This window comes from Rhineura floridana, chromosome 5 (assembly GCF_030035675.1).
Source record: "Rhineura floridana isolate rRhiFlo1 chromosome 5, rRhiFlo1.hap2, whole genome shotgun sequence".
In the NCBI taxonomy this organism is placed as follows: Eukaryota; Metazoa; Chordata; class Lepidosauria; order Squamata; family Rhineuridae; genus Rhineura; species Rhineura floridana.
The window spans coordinates 157,100,405-157,120,374 of NC_084484.1; the positions used below are offsets into that span (position 1 = coordinate 157,100,405).

At 44.9% G+C, this 19,970-nt stretch overlaps 1 pseudogene; it reads right to left on the minus strand.

Annotated features, from left to right (window-relative positions):
- Positions 1–605: 605 nt before the first annotated feature.
- On the minus strand, positions 606–724 carry LOC133386283 (5S ribosomal RNA; annotated as a pseudogene).
- Positions 725–19,970: the final 19,246 nt, after the last annotated feature.

The window sequence follows — 19,970 nt, forward strand, 5'->3', positions numbered from 1 at the left end:
CACTTTAAGAAAGATGCAGACAAACTGGTTCAGAGGAGGGCAACAAGGATGATTAGGGGACTGGAAACAAAGCCCTATAAGGAGAGACTGAAAGAACTGGGCATGTTTATCATTGAGAAGAGAAGACTGGGGGAAGATGTGATAGCACTCTTCAAGTACTTGAAATGTTGTCACACAGAGGAGGGCCAGGATCTCTTCTTGATCATCCTAGAGTGCAGGACACAGGCTCAAGTTACAGAAAGCCAAATTTCAGCTGAACATCATGAAAAACTTCCTAACTGTTAGAGAGGTATGACAATGGAACCAATGACGTAGGGAGGTGGTGGACTCTCCGACACTGGAGGCATTCAAGAGGCAGCTGGACAGCCACCTGTCAGGTATGCTTTAAGTTAATTCCTGCATTAAGCAAGGGGCTGGACTCGATGGCCTTATTGGCCCCTTCCATCTCTACTATTCTATTATTCTATGACCCTTTGTTGTTATTATATGCCTTAAAGTCGATTACGACTTATGGCGACCCTATGAATCTTTTTTTTCTTTGGATGTATTCATAGGGTTTTCATGGTAAGTGGTATTCAGACATGGTTTACCATTGCCTTCCTCTAAGCCTATGGCACCTGATATTCCCAGGCGGTCTCCCATCCAAGTACTAACCAGGCCTGACCCTGCTTAGCTTTAGAGATCAGACAAGATCAGGCATGTTCAGGGTAGTATGGCCTTGGTCTATGACCCTAGAGCTCATGATTTTCATAATATTGTACAGCTTTTACTATGAGCACAGCCAGGGCCGGTTCAAAAGGGCGGCCAGGTGGGGCACTGGCCGAGGGCCACTGGGGCTACAGGGGCCCCTGAGGGGCCCCTCTGCTCCCCTTCCGTGATCCGAGGCAGGATCACTGCTGTGGATTGCACAGTGAGAGCTTTGGAGCTCCGCCATTCCTTTGCTTAACCTACCTTGTTCTGCTGCGTGCACACATCCCTGCCATGAGCCAAGATGGCGGCAGAGGCCTCAGCCCCTTAGGGAAACATTAGATATTTTAATGCAGTGGTTCCCAACCTTTATGAGCACAGACCCCCTTTATAAGCTGAAAAAAAATTGTGACCACCTCCCCCCAGGGAGGCAGGCTGGCTGCAAGGAAGGAAGGGGGAAAGCAGCCTTTCTTTGCAGGCTTGCTTCTTTTTGCTTCACAAAAAGCCCTCTCCTTTCATTCTAAGTAAGGGCGTTGCCAGTAGCGGCAGTGCAAGGAGATGGGAATCAGTGATAGTAATCCGCTCTTCTTCCTGGTAGCTCCACCCTCAGCCTCCTTTGGCATCTGCCATGTATTTTATAGGCAGATGCCTGCCCTTAGTGCACCTGAAAGACGCTCTGGCACTTCAGCAAAGGCCTCCCCTCTCATTTGGAGCAAGGGGGAGGTGTCATCTGCAGCGGCAGTGGAAAGCAGACAGTGTAGAGGGAGTGAAGACTTTTTTTAAAAAAATTAATAAATAATTCATTTCTTTACTGTTCACGGCCCCCTCTGGATTACTTCGCAGCCCCCCTGGGGGTCCCGGCCCCCAGGTTGGAAACCACTGTTTTAATGTTTTATGGTGTATTTTAATTATGCATGCATTTTATAATTGATTTTATACTTGTAAACCGCGTAGAAGCCATTTTGGCATGTTAGCAGTAGTCTAAATCAGGGGTTCTCAAACTGGTCTTCAAGCGGGTCTGTAAAAATACAATTAAAAATCATGCAGCATCTAGCACAGTGCATTACAATTGCTACAACAGGCAGAAAAATCATTAAGTGGACCACCACCAAGACCCTCAGCAATTTTCAAGTGGTCCATGGGGGGGAAAGTTTGGGAACCACTGGTCTAAACCTTATGATTTTATGTTTGCTTCATAGCCAGTAAGCCCAGGATGGGGAACACGTGGGCCTCCAGATGTTGGGCTACAATTCCCACTATCCCTGATGCTTGCTGGAGATGATGAGAGTCCAACATCTGGAGGGCCACAGATTCCCCATCCCTGTACTAAGCCGAACTAACAAAAGAGAAGGTAGCGATCAGGGATGGACAACCTGAAATTAACAGACAAGGAGACTGAGGTTAGTGAAGAAAAGGAATGTGTTACATGAGTACAAAAAGGTAAGACAGCTTTACTGGAGAAGCACAAGCCGACTGCCAGTCACAATGATGGGTAAAGCTGTGGGGAGGGGCACACTGCAACCCCTACAGAATCCCTGCCAAGTGAGCGCAAATTTTGAAGGACAGTTTGGCCCTCAGTGCATCTCCAACCAGGACAAAAAATTCTCCACAAAGAATAAATGGTAATCATTCACATATATGGGAGAAAATAAAAGGTTGCACTGGAGTCATCACTAGAATGAATTAAACCTGCTTTCTTCCCATAGTGCCCTTATTTTCTTGGTCCAGCTACAGAACATTAAGAACTGTCTTAGACACACCAATTCTGAAAAGGCTACCTGTGGGAAGGAAATGGCAGAAAGCCAAGTAAGAGATTGCCAATGGGAATACCATTTCTTTTCTTGGGAATATTCTTGTTAAAGTTCAGTGGATGTTCTACCTTCTCATACCAGAAGATGAGGCTTTCATCTTCAAGGTGGCCTCCTGACTTTTGATGTTAGGGGTCCTTAAACAAGTCCTTCTGTGTTCACCTGTGTATTTGTTTCTTTAAGTAGCCACTCTGATCTCAGACACTCTCCTACATCTAAAGTAGGTGTGGAACTATTTATAAATCAAGGGCTAGTTCTAAAGTTTTCATAAGGGGGTTTATACTGCATATTTGAAATCTGGAGGTGTTTCAGGAATGCATCATAAAACCACCTTCCATAAACTGTCTCTCAGGAAACAGCCATGATAACAGAGGCCATCAAATCTCACTTTAAACAAGTTAGCTCGTACCCCTGATTTCCTGAATATCTGGAATATTTTTTCTATCCGAGCTGAAAATCTGTCCTGTTTTGAAGTCTTATCAGCTGCATTTTCAGAAGCATTAAACGTACGCCGAACATCCCAGCAATTTACGTGCTACACATTTCTCAGACAGCAATGACGCTCTTCTGCTGTATGTTATGATACAGTACCTGGTACATAGGAATAGAATTGTCCAAGGGTTTTCTCCCCTCCTTTCTTTTAGCACTTTGTTTCAAACAGCTTGTAAAATGTTCAGTCACTTGATCCCACTGCAATCTCTTTTATTTAGCTTTGACTGAAACAGAAAAATAATTTGAATCTCACTTCTGTATATGACATTGCTGCATCCTGTATATTTTGGAAAGTAATTTGTTTGCTGTGCATTTTGGACATTCAGATATCATAACCAAATTTTGCATGATCTCAAATTTTGAGATCAAGGAGCAGATTTCTTTTCTATGTTTGGATACAATTGGACATCATTTTGAACCAAGATGGCAAACTGAATCTTTCAAAACTGCACTGATTTTAACCACTGATTTCAAAACTGCACTGATTTCTTGGTTTCTTTAAATGCCTGAGCAACACTGCGTACGAGACTGCTAGTAAGAAATAAGACAGCATTTACTTAAATTAAGAATTAATAACTTCTGTATTCTTAGGGGCTCTTCTGTTCTCCAGACCAGAGCTTGGAAAAGTTACTTTTTTGAACTACAACTCCCATCAGCCCCAGCCAGCATGGCCACTGGATTGGGCTGATGGGAGTTGTAGTTCAAAAAAGTAACTTGACAATGGACCAGGACAGAAAGGGTTGTATTTAACTAAGTCCTACTTAGAGTAGGCCCATTGAAATTAATGAACCTAAGTTATTCATGTTTATTACCTTCAATGGGTCTCCTCTGAGTATGACTAGTATTGAATACCACCCCAAGCAGTGGCAACTGGTGGCTCTGTGGGACAGTGGAATCCACTCTGGGATTTAGTCCAGATGTTCAAGGAGCCATCCAAGGTGCTTCAGTTCGGAGTAAAACCCGGAATGGATTAGCCACCAGCCACCACTGACCCAAAGTGTATTTTACCACATGGTCTGATCCCCTCATGAGTGGTCAGGCTCCATAATAAAGATGGCATCATCTAGCAGTAAGGGTATCCCAGTTATGATATTCTTATCCTGCCCTTCCTCCAAGGAACTCAGAGTGGCATACATAGCTCAGCCCCCATTTTATACCCACAACAATCCTGTGAACTAGGCTAGGCTGGGTACATAGGAAGCTGCCTTACACAAAGTCAGACTGTTTGTCCATCTAGCACAGTGCTGTGCACTCACACTGGCAGTGTCTCCTCAGGATCTCAAACAAAGATCTGTCTTGCCATCTAACTGGAGAGTCTAGGGCAAGAGTGGGTATAGTGTGGCCCTCCATATGTTGTTGGACTCCAACAGCCATGGCCAGCATGGCCAATGGTCAGGAATGATAGGAACTGTAACCTAGGAATCACTGGAGGCCACTGGTCCCCACACCCCTGTATTAGGGATTGGACTGAAGAGCAACTACATGCACAGCATGTGCACTGTCATTGAACTGTAGTCCTTCTCCACTGTTCAGAAATAGCGATCTCAACATGAGACACTTTCAGTTCATTAAAGGTTGTACAGACTAGATCAGCCTTCCCCAACCAGGTGCCCTCCCATTAGGATTGCCAGGCTCAGGACCTGAGAATGATCCTGTGTCTTTAGGAGAAGAGAAAGTCAGCCAAGTGCAGGTGTTCTTGCAACCCTGTAATGAGAAAAACCACAAGGTGGAATTCTCCCTTCCCCGTGCACAACTTTTAAAAATATAGAAGACCACTTGGTTGCTAGGCCAGGCCTCCATGAGGTCTTCTGTATCTTTAAAAGTTGTGCAGGGGGAAGGGAAAATTCCGGAAGAAAGGAGGGCAGAAACCAAGATGCTAGAAAAGTGGAAATTTATTGTTTTTAAAACCCAACGCGTTTCAGCCTGTTGATTTTCAGGCCTTCGTCAGGGGATCATAGGCTGGCAAGAAATTCAAATGAGCAGACCGCTTCCAACAATATAACAGTATAAACTTTCTCTTCTCCTAAAGATACAGGATCAGTCTCAGGCCAGGAACCTGACAACCCTACCTCCCATCAGCCCAAGCCAGCACAGTACCAGATTAAGAAAAACTGGACTAGATAATTCATTCAGTAGCTTTATCTAAAAGCTAAGAGAGGGTGATTGGCCCAAGGTTATCCAGTTAGCTTTATCAATGGACAGGAAATTGAACTTGAGTGTTCCGAGTCCTAGCCTGACACACAAACCACTACACCACATTGGCTCTTAAGGGAATATTTGTATTTCGTACAACTTTAGAATGTTTCTCTTTTCCTTAGAAGTGAAAACTGAACAAAAATGTTTTCCAAATCTTGGTTTAAAATTGGGTAAGGCCATCATCGTATTAAACAAAAACACACTAAAATCGTCCCTTGCATGAGAAATGTTTAGTAGCTACAAAAATATTTAAAATTTAAGCAGAATCAAGCATATTCTGTTAATGTGGAGATGGCTTCTACCTTTTGCCTGGCCAGTTGTGAACACCTCTAAATATTTGTTTGTTTGTTTGTTTGTTTGTTTGTTTGTTTTATATCCCACCCTTCCTCCCAGTAGCAGCCCTGGGTGGCAAACAAAAACACTAAAACACTTCAGAACATCATAAAAACAGACTTTAAAACATATTAAAGCAAAACATCTTTGAAAACATCTTTTAAAAAAGCATTAAAAACTTCTTAAAAAGTAATTCCAACACAATTCCGACGCAGATTGGGATAAGGTCACTACTTAAAAGGCTTGTTGAAAGAGAAAGATCTTCAGTAAGCACCGAAATGATAACAGAGATGGCACCTGTGTAATATTTAAGGGGAGGGAATTCCAAAGGGTAGGTGCCACTACACTAAAGGTCCACTCCCTATGTTGTGTGGAATGGACCTACTACTGAGGTAGTATCTGCAGGAGGCCCTCACTTGCAGAGTATAGTGATCGACTGGGTATATAAGGGGTAGGTTGATCTTTCAGGTATCCTGGTCCCAAGCTGTATAGGGCTTTATACACCAAAACCAGAACCTTGAACTTAGTAGAAGTTGGTAGATCAAGCAACTGCACTCTCAATAGTAGTCCGGAAAATTTATTTCACACAATTCTGCCCAAACCGATATGGAACTAGCCTGGGTTTATTAATTCATTTTATTTATGTTTGCAAAGATTTCCTGTGGGCAGATTCAGTTGCAATCCAAATCAGATGCAACTAGATTGTGGGGAAACCACCATGGAGAAAGTGAGAGCAATACAGAATTGCATTGCCTTTCAATTTTTCCAGAAGTCTCTAGAGCAGGAGTAGCCAATGTGGGGTCCCTCAACCCTGATCACTAGACATGCTGGCTGGAGGCTGATGGGAGTTGGTGTCCAACAACATCAGGAGGGCTCCACATTGACTACCCTTGCTCTAGAGGTTCACCACTCTTTTCTCAGGAACGTCTCCACAGGGGTCTCAGTTTCAGTGCATTCTTTCAAACACCATTCCTAAAAGCAATTTCTTCTCTTTACCCTTCCCTCCAAAGAATGTGTGCTTCATGGCTGATGGGTTTAAGGGGCCAGAGAAGCTTGAAACAAATTGAAGAACCAGAAGGAAAATCTATAACAATCTGCCAAAGTTACTATGCATTTTGCCTTTAGTCAAGTGCCAGGTTTCTGTATTGGAACATTGTTCAGAAATATAGGAGAGACTTTCACCTCTTTAAAGTAGCATGCTCTAAATCAACACTAGTTTTATACAGAAGGAAAAAAACAAAGAAAGAGAAATATACTTTCAATGAAATCCATAGTTTACTACTGAAAGAAAATCTATTCAGGTAAGTGGGGTTCCCTCATAGCCAATGAGTTGTTTATTACAGCCTGAGGCTATTCTATTAATTGGTTCTATTTTGTTCAAATTCTGTTTGGAAAAATTCAGCTTTAGCATACTCCATCCTTCTAGGCATTGAGGAAGCCATTTAAGGAGAGCAAAGCACCATCCCCTCCTCTGCTTCAGGCCTTAGCTGTGGATGGGGGAGAAATTCAGTTCACTTTGCTTTTAAAGGTGAACCTACCAAATCTGCACTTTCTGAAACAATATCCAAACTGAAACAAAACCATCCTTCAAAACTGACACTTCAAATTTTGCAACGCAGTTCTCCAGCCAAGTAACGTGTACAGAAATGAATATACAAGGTATAAAGTGTGCATAAAAATACGTACATTTGTGAAAATATCATACAAAGATGCATTATATTAATTAAAATGGCTTTGCAAAACTGTATGCAAATTGCAAGCAAAAATGAGTATATTAGGAGAAATTTGCACTAAATGCTGGTGAATTTTCGTAAGAACCTTTTTTAAAAAAATCAGAAATGTGGAAATGTGGGAAACTCAAGATCGGGGAAAAAGAGGAAATGAGAAAAAACAAACTGGACAGGTTCACCCACGCCCCTCAAGGCAGCCATTTTGTGTTATGCCATACTCCCATTGCAGCCATTTGGTGACTGGTGCCCCCAGCACTCTCTCAAAATTTGAAATGTGCCTTCTGGTCCCAAAAGGTTGGTGACCCCTGATCTTGAGTGTTCAGCTGTAGAGAGGAGGCTGTGGCTTCACCATATTTTCACCATGTTTACATCACCCTCTGCTTTTCAGTAGTACAATGTAAACAGACTTGTCCTAAAGTAGCTCCATGAACATTAGAGAGCTGTTGACAAACTACAATGCTTGCCTGTTTGCCTTAAAGCATATCACTGCTTTCCTATTTGCCTCTCAGTTTGTATGTAACTGTATAGATGTGATATCTGAAAACCAAAGCTTCTCAGAATAAATCCGAGCAATCCAGGGAACTAACTCTACATTGCCGCTCCTGATCTTAGATTATATTTCTGAACTTCAGGGCAGGGTGTCTGCCATGAGGAAACCAAAACCTCAGCACCTGTGCGCAAGAGGGAGGTACCAGCTGTCTCAGGGTAAGGTTTGCAGAAAGAGGAGGGAAACCTCAGAAATTTAATGGCATGGAGCGTTGAGAGACAGGATCCTCTGTTCTTCCATGTTATGTTATTGAGAAGTAAGCAGGAATGAGTACACTTACCCCCACCTCCTTGTCCATCACATTCCTGGCCATTCTCCATGAGTTCAAGGGTGACTGTGTGCAGCAGGGAAGGGTTCAGGTCAGCGATAAAACAGCTGCTCTGCATGCGGAAGGTCCCAGGTTCAGTCACCAGCATCTCTAGGTAGGGCTCGGAAGGTCTTCTGTCTGAAACTCACCATAAAACTCAGCTTCTGATGGAGGCTCCTTGCACATTTTAGAATCCTAGAAAACAAGTGAAGAACAACCAGGAACTAGGGATGGGAGGAAGTGTCGGTTTTGATTCTCCCCGTTTCTCATGTTTCCAATCTCGGGAACATTGGATGCTTAGACCACTGGCACATCTAGTTCCGTATCGTCCACATTGACTGGCAGCAGCTCACCAGGGTTTCAGGCAGGAGACGTCCCCAGCCCTACCTAGACATGAACCTGGGACCTTCTGTGTGCAAGCAGAGGCTCTACCACTGAGCTATGGCCCTTCTTAAATTCGGATCTCCACATTTCTGCAGCAGTTTGCACATTTAAAGTGGATTAAAGGGCTGTGTTGCCTGAGTGTGACAAATCTTTATTTTTTTTTAATTTTAAAAAATGACTTTTTGCCATTTGCAAATTTACAGGGAAATGCATTGCAAAATGTGGGATGAAGGAATGACTAATGGGAAGATATGTAAGTCTCCTGCAAGCAAATCAGGATTAATTCAGGATGGATGCTCATAATCATATAACCACCACATAAACGAAGCATAATGAATGCTCAATAATGACTGGACATTGCATAAGCTTTATGAAAGCAAATCAAGATGAATGGTGACCCTGTGGAAATGGGTAATCTAGAGGAGCCCTTGCGAGTAAAAACTGACAACTGGGTAGAAGGGAAGGAGGCACACAGTGGCTGGAAAGAGCACAGAAATAAAAAGGATAGAAAGAACCATCTCATTATCTGGATAGGTCATTTCCTGGTTTACACTTAGATGCTATTTTCAAATATCCCCAGAGATGGAAGTGAGAGCTGCCCAAGATTTTAAATGTAGCCACATTTGGGTATCACCCCAAACCCCAAAAGGTTGCAGCAAGAGTTCCTTCTCTTGCTCATTCTGTTCTTATTTAGTGTGAAATGTAAAAAAAACCAAACCTGCTAATGCATATTCCAAAGCAAATGCAGTTGATTGTCCCTATATCGCAGGCGGAAAGGGGCTGCTAACTAAGAGAGAGTGACTTATGACATGTAGTGTAGCTCACTGTTCTTCAACCTTGGGTCTCCAGATGTTGTTGGACTACAACGCCCATCATCCCCAGACAGCATGGCCAATGGTCAGGGATGATGGGACTTGTAGTCCATCAAGGTTGAAGACCACTGGTGCAGCTCACACTGAATGCTACAGATCAGGCTCTAAGTGGCTTACAACAACCCTGCAGTATTGTCCAGCGATATTAGACACTATGGCCCATCAGGAGTTGAACTGAAGCTGAGAATGTAGACAGTACTGAGCTACATGAACCAATGGTCTGATTCAGTATAAAGCAGCTTTCTTTGTTCTTATGTAGAGGGTACAACAACTCAGCAATGCTATCCATTGCTTTTACCTCCACATTGTAGGTTGAGCTAAGAGAGCAGCATGCAATAACCCTGCACTGCAGTTCACTGTTATACCTCTATTGCAAGTTGGAGGGTTGGTTGTGCTGAGAGAGAAAGAAGCTTATGGCAGCCCCAGCCGGTCTGGTTGCAGACCTGAGGCTGGCTTGGATTCTGTCTCAACAAGTACCCATTCCTCTCAGGTTGCAGCAAAGCTCAATCTACTTCAATTGTTTCCTTCAGACCTCCTTCTAGGCCAAACCAAGCACTCAGCTGCATGCAGAAGCCTCATGCTCCATCGGCTTGCATGCAGACTGTTTGCACTTTCAAATGTTCGAAAACATGTTTTTTTAAATTGCAGCTCAAGTATGATCTAAGGAGGGACTCCGATCTTTGATGCTGCCTTTTGTTTTTTCATATACCTCAGACCTAGGTAACTTACCCACACCAATGATGCACTGCAACATTTTGTTGCAAGGCCTCACTTGTAAAGATATAGTTTTTCAGAAATGTCCGTTGTAAAATGTTTCATCACACATTGCATTCCAAACAGAGCAAACCTGTACGTGTCTACTCAGAAGCACATCTCACTGAGAGAAAACCCCACTGAACCCAGGTGGACTGCAGCCTCAGTGAATATTATTCACGTATCAGAAATGTTGTTTTGCACAGCAGTCTTGATAATAATCTTTGATGACAGTGGTGATTTTATCAGCACTAAAATGACTTTAGAAAACTACACAGGACCAAACAAATACAGCTGGCATGGCAAGGAACTTACAATGACACATAGCAAGTGCAGAAAATTCATGGGCTCTGGAACTCCCTTCGTAGGGAGGTTAGACTGTCTCCCTCCTTGCTATCCTTCCGCTGGCAGGTAAAAATGTTTCTGTTCTGACTGCAAGGGCTTTTAATAGTGTGCTCTTCTACATACCTTTATCTTTGGCTTTTTAATGGATAGACTTTAAATGGTTTAAATTCTACAGATAGTTTAATTACATTTTAACAATATCTTTTTTATATGTTTTTATCTGTATTTCTTTTAATTTTTGTAAGCCACTTTGAGTCCCAGGTTTGGGAGAAAGGTGGGAGAGAAATGAACGAACAAACGAATGAACTAATTCTAGTTTTGTCCCTGTTCTCCTCCCTGCTCGGGTCTACAAGAGCAAAACTGAGGCTAAAGGAGGAGGAAGCAGCAAGGGCCACCCCCTGGGCCGGTTGTAAGAGGTCAGGCAGGCGGGGGCTGGATGAGGGCAGACTGAGCTTGGGGGGCCACTACCCCATTCGCCCTAATGGACTAGTCTCCACCGAAAATAAATCAAATAAATAAAAAGGTCACAACACCCCAGTTGGAGTGGACGTTTTGATTCTGATGTAATGCAGCAAACATGCTTTAAAAGCTCTCGTATTTTCTATCTCTGAAATGATAAGAAGAAACTGTGAGAAGATTTCCAAACTGTAAGCAAGGAGATTTAGATTCTAACCAGGAAGAAAAGCATTTTTAGCCAAGACACAAATCCATTTCTTTCGTCTGTCTTATTTTTTCCCCTTTCTACTTCAAGACATGCTTAAACACCCAGAATAACTGCTCTGTGACTTGCAGGGAGGAGGGAGAGAAAGAGAGCCATTTTATTTCCCCCCCAGTCTGCCTTCACTTCCTGAATCTCACATTTAAATCACAATGATGAATTTGTGTTCGGGCAATTACAAACATCTGCAAGCATGACAATTTCATAACAAAAAGGGACTGGGAATCACATATCCTGATCTAATGCAAGCCGCCATCATTAAAGGAACTAAATTATTATCCAACAGCTGGGCATTTGTCCATAAGGATTTCTTTCCCTCTCGTGAACTCCTTAATGATTGGCCACATCTCAGAATCATTCAGGAAGCTATTACTATGAAGAACCGATTCATGGTCCATGTCTCTTGGTCGCTCCCAATATCTCAACTTTGTACGTTACAGCAGGGCAGGAATGGGGAACCTATGGCCCTTCAGAAGTTGCTGGGCTATCATGATGGGTTCCTCACCCCTGAAGCATGGGTACGGATTTTGTTTGAATTTTAATGAGAAATTACCTAATTTGCATTCTCAAACCTTTATGCAAACTGAAACATGGCAATCCTTTGAAATTTGTGATGCAGTTGTCCAACCAAACAATATGTTCAAAAATGAATATATTAGGGGGCAAATGCACATAAAAATGTATATATTAGTGAAAATAACATGCAAAATGGACTATATTAGGCAATATTGCTTTCATAAATGTGTCTACTAGTCAAAATTGCATACAAAATGTGTTTTATTAGAAGAAATTCACTAGTGAACTTTCATGAGGATTTTTTGTGGGGGGAAATCACCAACTGCTGCAGAAATTTGGAAAGTTGGATTTAAGATTGGAAAAATTAGAAACTGATGACTAAAATTGACAGATTCAGCCATCCCAAACTGTAGGGACAGGTAAAGAAGTTGTCCCAATCCAATCTAGCCATCTATTTCTAGGCCCAGGAGCCATAGGAAGCAGCTTCTTACCTGTAACATTTATGTCAATGGAGGGAGCTATTCCATGCACACATTTCTATGTGCTATAGTATTGTTATGAGCATGGGGGTTGGGATGGATGATTCCTGTGGGTCACTTATCCAGCCTCTGATTTGGAATCCTGTGCCTTGTAATGAGGAACTCTCTGCTGGTCAAATGAGTCTTTTGTTAACCAAATAGATTGGCCAGGTAAGATAATGGGCCGATCAGTTGCCTAGCAACGGTGAATGGGCCAGGAAGACCCCTTTTTGTCATTTAAACTCTGCAGGAGAGCCTCTCCCCCACTCCTGGCAGCTAGCAGAAGTTGTGCTTGTAGTTTTAGTGTGTCCAGAGAATTGCTGGGAACTGGAAGGCAAAGAGAGACTGGCTCTCTGCACCATGGCCTTTGGGGTGCCTCCTGCAACCCAGATGAAAAAGCTGGATATTGGACTGCTGATGCATTGAACCCCTCCATCACTGAGCTCAGGTTGGAATGTGTGTAAATAAATAAACCATATTTCATAAAGACACCGCAGTCTCCGCTGACCTTCTTCCCAAAGGAAACCAAACCCTGGAGGAGTGCAGGGACCTCTGAAATCTCACCACTCGGAGATTGGGGGAGGCACACAACAGTATTCTTAATATGCATTATAGAATGAAGTCTCATATTCCCAATTTTACTACTTTCTGGTAACAACCTTGCAGATGGGAGCATACCACCCAATGGTGGCTGGTGACCATTGTGTCAGGTAGGCAAAAGGGAAACTAAGAGTTGGTGTACTCAGAGCCAATGTCAGGCAGAGCCAAATGATTCTAGTTTTGTCCCCATCCTCCTCCCCCCCACCGAGTTCCACAAGGGCAACGCTGAGAGTAAGAAGGCAGACAAATACAGTACCTCCAACTCCTACATCATTGATTCTCAAACGGTGTGCCCAGGCACACTGGTGCGCCCTAAGAGGTGGCTAGGTGTGCCTCAAATATTATGAAAGTATATTTTAAAAATGAGAAGAAACCCATTTGTATAGGGTAAGCAATAGTTTTTTCTATAGTTATTTTTATTCATAGTTTCAAATATATTAATATATTTTTAATTTTGTACACGAAGTGCGCCAGAAAATTTTTATGTTTTACAGTGCGCCGTGAACCAAAAAAGTTTGAGAACCACTGTCCTACATCCTTGAGTCATTCCAGAATAATACTATGGTCAAAAGGCACTGAGAGGTCAAGGAGAACTAACAGAGTCGCACCCCCCCTGTCTCTCTCCCAATAAGAGTAATCAGTCAGGACAACCAAGGCTGTTTTGGTGCTTCAAAAGCCCTGGACCCAGACTGAAATTGGTCTAGATCAGGGGTGATGAACCTTTGGTACTCCAGATGTTGCTGAACTACAATCCCCATCATTCCCAACAAGCATGGCCCATGGGCAGGGATGATGGGAGTTGTGGTTCAGCAACATCTGGAATGCCAAAGGTTCACCACCCCTGGCTAGATAATCTGCCTCCTAGCGGTATATCTATGGCTGGCTGGCCACAATCTTCTTGATCACCTTACCCAGGAAGGGAATATTAGAGACTGAGTGGAAGTTTTCTAAAACCTCTGGTTCCAGGGAGGGCCTCTACAAGAGGGGGCACACCACCACCTCTTTCAAGGGAGTAGGCATAACTTCCTGCCATAGTAACAACTTCCTGGACCCATCTAGCCAATTCCCTCCTATTAGATTTTCCCAGCCATTATGGCATTGATGAAAAGGGCACTTAAGTGGCCTCACTCTGCAAATGTCCTGTCCACATCATCAGGTTGCAACAACTGAAACTGATCCCACAGGCTGTACGTTGATGGTGCTCCAGTGACCTTGACTATCATGTGAAGCCAGCCATGCCTTCTTTTGGGATACTCTTTCCCTTACCCAGTTTTCCAACCCACCCCCCAACAGTCAGTCAATATTCGATAATATTCCATGCCAGCTGAGGATGCTCAGTCTTCAGAGGCCTGATTTGGGTCTCCCCCATTTAGGGTTTTTTCCCTAATTTTTTAAAAATTCTGCCAATCTTGGGAGTCCCCCAAACCTGCTAATACCCTCTTGTATGGAGGAATGGTGCCATTCTGGCAACCTAAGTATCCACACTCAGAGAATGAGTATGCTAATAGTATATTATAGGGGAACAACTGCAGCACTAGGGGGACTGAAGAAGACCTGCCCTGGTACTGAGTATCTGAGCATCTGGGTGCTTGCGGCCTGCTCCTTTGGGCTGCTGTCTTTTGAGACAGCTGAAGTCCCTGGTAAGTGCTGCAAGGACTGGGACCCCCTGCCTGACCCTGAATCCAGAGAGAGGCTGCACGATTAACTACATCAGCTCCTGGCTGGGTCAGGAGGCATAAAAGCCCAGCTGCCCTAGGGGAACCCCTTAGGGAGTCCCAAGGGCAAGGGTCCCACCCTCTTCTATTTCTTTCTTTCTTTCCTTTTTCTAACCAATCTGGAGGAGATTGGGTAGTGGGGAGGGCGTGTAGCTCATGTGTAGTTCCTGTGCAGGGTGAGAGCCTGGGCAGTGAACTGAATGATAGGAGAAAGTCGCCAGATGCCTTCAGAGTGAGAATATGTAACTGGCAGAAGGCTGGCCCTCCCTGGGTGTGAGACACGAAGAGTAGATGTGCCCTGTGTGAAAAATATTGAGTGGGTCTTACTATTCCTAATTTTTGCAGAAGCCTACTGGGAGACTTGGCTCAGGTAGGTTTTGTTGGTAGGCTCTTGTTGGGTCCATATTAGGTGTTTAGGAGTAAGGAGGAATATGGGAGATGCCACCCAAATTCCAGTGATCATGGATAGAGGGAAGTATAGCCATGGGGAGGTGGTGAATTACCATAGAAGATGAGGGCAAGGCTATCTACTCCTTGTTCCTTGCTGCCACTCCTCTCATGGATGGGTTCCTCGTTGCTCATCTGCTGTGCCCACTGGCCTGTGTGTGTTGTTGTTTAATGCCAGATCAGTACACAATAAGACCACACTCATCCATGATTTGATCATGGATGAAGGTGCCGATTTGGTGTATATTACCGAGACCTAGGTGGGTGAGCTGGGAGGAGTTGATCTGGCCCAGCTTTGCCTACCTGGATACTCAGTGCAACACCAACACAGGCTGCAGGGACAAGGGGGGGGAGTTGCTGTGGTCTACAGAACTTCCATCTCTGTCGCCGGGAAACTGTTCTGTCTTGGAGCTGGCTGTGAGGGCCTGCACCTAGTGTCGGGCCAAGGAGACAGGAAAATAGGGTTGCTGCTGGTGTACCATCCACCCTGCTGCCTGGCAGCTTCTCTGACTGAGCTGGCAGAGGCCATCTTGGCTGTGCTTTGGAGGAGTCCAGAACAATAGTCCTGGCTGCCTCTAGTGTTCCGGCTCGGGACTTCATGGCCTCCATGACAACCATGGGGCCATCCCAAGTTGTCATCGGCCCGACACATAGGGCAGGGCACACCCTCAACTTGGTTTTTGCTCCAAATGGAGGAAGGGGTGGTCTGTAGATGGGGGGGTCACCCCATTGTCATGGTCAGACCACTTCCTAGTGAAGTTTAGACTTTTGGCTCCAATCCTTCCCTGCAGGGGCGGTGGACAGATTAAGATGGTCCGCCCCCGGAGCCTAGTGGAATCCACGGGATTCCTGACTGCTCTGGGGGAGTTCCCAGTAGATAGAGCAGGTGACCCTGTTGAAACCCTTGTCATGCTGTGGAACAGCGAGGCGTGTCAGGCTCTTGACACAGTTGCCCCCAAGTGCACTGTCCAGCATTGTGGAGCCCGGTTTGCACCTTGGTAAACCAGTGAGTTAAAGGCAATGAAACAGGCTGGACGACAGCTAGAGCACAAGAAGCGAAAGACGTGCTGTGAGGCTGATCAGGCATGAGTAAAACATCATAACTATGCCTACTGTGTGGCAGTGAGGTAGTGAAGCAGGCCCACTTCTCTGCCTCCATTGCATCCTCAAGTAGCCATCCAGTAGCTTTTCCGTATTGTCAGGGATCTGTTGACATCAGCTCCAGGAAATGGAGTTTTAGGCCCACTGTGAATTGTTTGCAAGGCACTTTGAAAGTAAATTCCCCATCCACATCTACTGTGGTACCCAATCAGGTGTCCAGTGCAACGCCTACTGCAATGTCTTGGAAACGGTTTCAGTTCATGTGGCCTGATGATGTAGACAAGGTGAGTGTGATGATGCGGCCAGCAATGTGTCCTCTCGACTCTTGCCCTTCTTCAGTGGCGTCACTAGCGGGAGTGCGGGGAGGTGCGGACCTCCAGCGCGCGCCCTCCCAGGGGCATGGATGAGGTGGTTGGGCTTGCGTGCGCACGCATGTGCGTGCGCACTCAAGGCCAGCCACCCTGGTCTATGCCCCTGGGAGGACGCGCGCTGGAGGGGCACCCAGCCGCAGAAGGCCTGGGAACGCCAGCGCGCCTCCCTCACCCCGCCGACGCTGCTCCCACTCCCGCTCTCGTCCGCCCGCCCGCCTCCGAGGAGGAGTCAGCACAGCCTTGCCAGGCAACAGCCTGGTGGCTCTGGGTGTCACCCCCCTCATGGTGACACCTGGGTGCGGGCCGTGTCCTCCGCACCCCGGTAGGGACGCCCCTGCCCTTCTTGGCTTATTAAAGCTTGACGAGGGGGTTTGACCGAATGGATCCAGGGTATGGTCAACGCATCATTGTGGGAGGGAGTGGTTCCAGCCACCCTGAAAGAGGTAGTGATCTGACCGCTCCCAAAAAAGCCCATCCTGGACCCATTGGTCTGTGACAATTACCGACCGGTTGCAAATACCCCCTTCTTAGTGAAGGTGATTCAGAGGGTTGTGGCGCAGCAATTGCAAGTACTCTTGGATGAAACAGATTATCTTGATCCATTCCAGTCTGGGTTCAGGCCTGGTTATGGGACTGAATCGGCCTTGGTCACCCTGATGGATGACTTTTATTGGGAGAAGGGTGGGGGAGTGCGACCCTGTTATTCTTACTTGATCTCTCAATGGCTTTTGATGCCATTGACCATGGTATCCTTCTGGGCTGACATGGTGAGATGAGTATTAGAGGCACTGTTTTACAGTGGTTCCGATTCTATCTCCAAGGTCGTTTTCAGAGAATAGCATTGGGTGATTGTCTTTTGGTCCCATGGCTGTGCTGTGGGGTGCTGCAGGGCACCATCTTGTCCCCCATGCTGTTTAACATCTATATGAAGCCCTTGCGCGTGGTCATCAGGAGATTTGGGGCAAGGTGTCAGCAATTCACTGATGATACCCAGCTCTATTTCTCAGTAACATCTGAATCAGGAGGGGCCGTGCAAGCCATGGACCGCTGTCTGTACTCGGTGGTGGGCTGGATGAGGGCCAATAAACTGAGACTGAATCCTAGCAAGACAGAGACGCTGTGGGTTTTTGGTTCCTGAGTTCAGATAATTGTTCAGTTACCTGCTTTGGATGGGGTCATACTTCCTCTGAAAGAGTAGGTCCATAATCTCAGGGTACTCCTGGATCCATCTTTGTTGCTAGAGCCCCAGGTGACCTCAGTGGCTAGGAGTGCCTTTTACCAGCTTCGGCTGGTAAGGCAGCTACTGCCGTTTCTGGACTGGGATAGCCTGACCACTGTTGTCCATGCACTGGTAACCTCCAGGCTGGATTACTGTAATGCCCTCTATGTGGGGCTGCCCTTGAGGTTGATCCAGAAGCTGCAGCTGGTGCAAAATGCGGCGGTGAGACTGCTCACTGGGGTAGGGTATCGCCAATATGTCACCCCACTGCTGAAAGAATTGCACTGGCTGCACGTTCGCTACTGGGCCAAGTTCAAGGTTCTAGTTTTGGCGTGCAAAGCCCTATACAGCTTAGGACCAGAATACCTGAGAGACCGTCTTATCCCTTATATACCCAGTGGATCACTGCCCCCTGCAGGTGAGGGCCTTCTGCAGATACCATGTTTTTAACCTTTTTTTTAAAAAAAAAAGATGTCTTGAAAGCTTTTTTAAAATGTTTTTAAAGATGTTTCATTTTAATGTATTTTAAAGTCTGTTTTTATCATGTTTTAAAGTGTTTTTAGTGCTTTTGTTTGCCACCCTGGCTGGGAAGAAGGGCGGCATATAAAGCAAATGTTAAGTAAACAAAGAAATATGGAATTCACTTGTTTTAAAAATTTGATTAGTTACATTTATATCCTGGCTTTCTTCAATCATTGAACCCAAGGCAGTGTACATATTCCCAGGTAGTCTCCCACCCAGGCACTGCCCAGACCCAGACCTGCATAGCTACAGTGTGGTGGTGGCCTCATGTGTCTTCAGACCATACTCTGGGACTTTTCAGCATCTGGGACCTATTGTAGCAAGAAAGGGAAAAGGAAAGCAAGGATAATGATAACAATGACCAGATTATGAATTCAAGACATGTCCATTCTGCTTTTTTTAATCCTTTATCAGAAAATATTCTAAGTAGCAGCTCCAGTGTTTCTAATATGTCATGGCTCATTGTCGCCATAAATTACTGTTTGAAGAATTGTGGTAGCCTATGGCTTTGAGCAATAAAGATTCATTTCATTTACTTTACTTTTTGAAGTGAAGAGGTGCTCCAGATTTCTCTACGTGCCTAAAGTTTTGTCCTCCACAAGGAATCTTCTCTCTTTGGATGGCATAGGGAAACATAAATCATTTTGTACCCAAGTTACAAATGACATCCAATTTTTTTCTTTATTAAAGATGTCAAAGTGTATGCCTAAACATCCAAAAATATTTTTTTATTTTGGAGAAAAGAACCTTGTTATTTTTGAGAGTCTGCAGGGCTCTGTTAAATTCTGACAGAGATCTAGCAATAAATAATAGAAGAGCCCACACAAATGATTTACAGGTTTAAGCCCACATTGTTATGCTTTCTGTTTCTTTAAGAAAGGTGTGAGCAGTATATATAAGAGCCTTGGAATACAAGAGTTACCTTGGCAATTATCTGTGTTTAGAGAGCAGAGGAGAGTAAAGTTCCATCTAACTGACCACCGTCTGGAACAAATGAAACAAGCCTTTTTGCAGGTTGAAATTAGGTCCTATTTCTCCTCTTCTAAACAACGGTTTGCAAAAATTAAAAATCTTTACCACCGCTGAGAGAGGCTACTGTCAAGACTGCTGTTAGATAGATGCTAGCAAGCCCTTATTCCCATTTTCCAGACAGAGAAAAGAGGCTCAGACTTTCTCAAAGCAATTTAGGGGAGTCCAGGACTGAGCCCATAGCAAGTCTCATGTACAATGGGAATCCTCCCAAATGGCTATACATGGTTGTTTTAAGGACAACTGAGGGTTGGTTTATATAGGATGCAAAGAGCCCTTACTCATTAAAGTGTTCTGCTGCACACAACCAGTCACATTTAACTGCACTTCAGCTGGCCCATAAGCATTTTGAACACTCTAAAACGCAATATACATCTTAAAAAATACTACCACCCACCCACCAGGCTCACCTGGTGGGGCAGAGCTGCTATACTAGTTTCCCCCAGCAGGTGGGGCATCGTTGCTTACCAAAAGGGAGAGGGGAAGGGGTGGAACGACAGGGAAGTCGGTGCAGTGTGAACACGCTGAAGTGCGGTACAGTCTCTCAATACTCCAGATTGGCTCTGCTGGTGTGTTTGCATGGCGCCAACCTCCCCGTCGTCTCATTCCTCCCCCTCCCAGTAAGCAACAGGGCCCCACCTGCTGGGCAAGTGGCACAGCGGATCTGCCCCATCCTGACAAGTCACTTCCACCCACCACAATTTTTATTATCAGGGCTGTCATTTTTTTTTCTTTTTTTTTACAAAATCCTAATCCATTT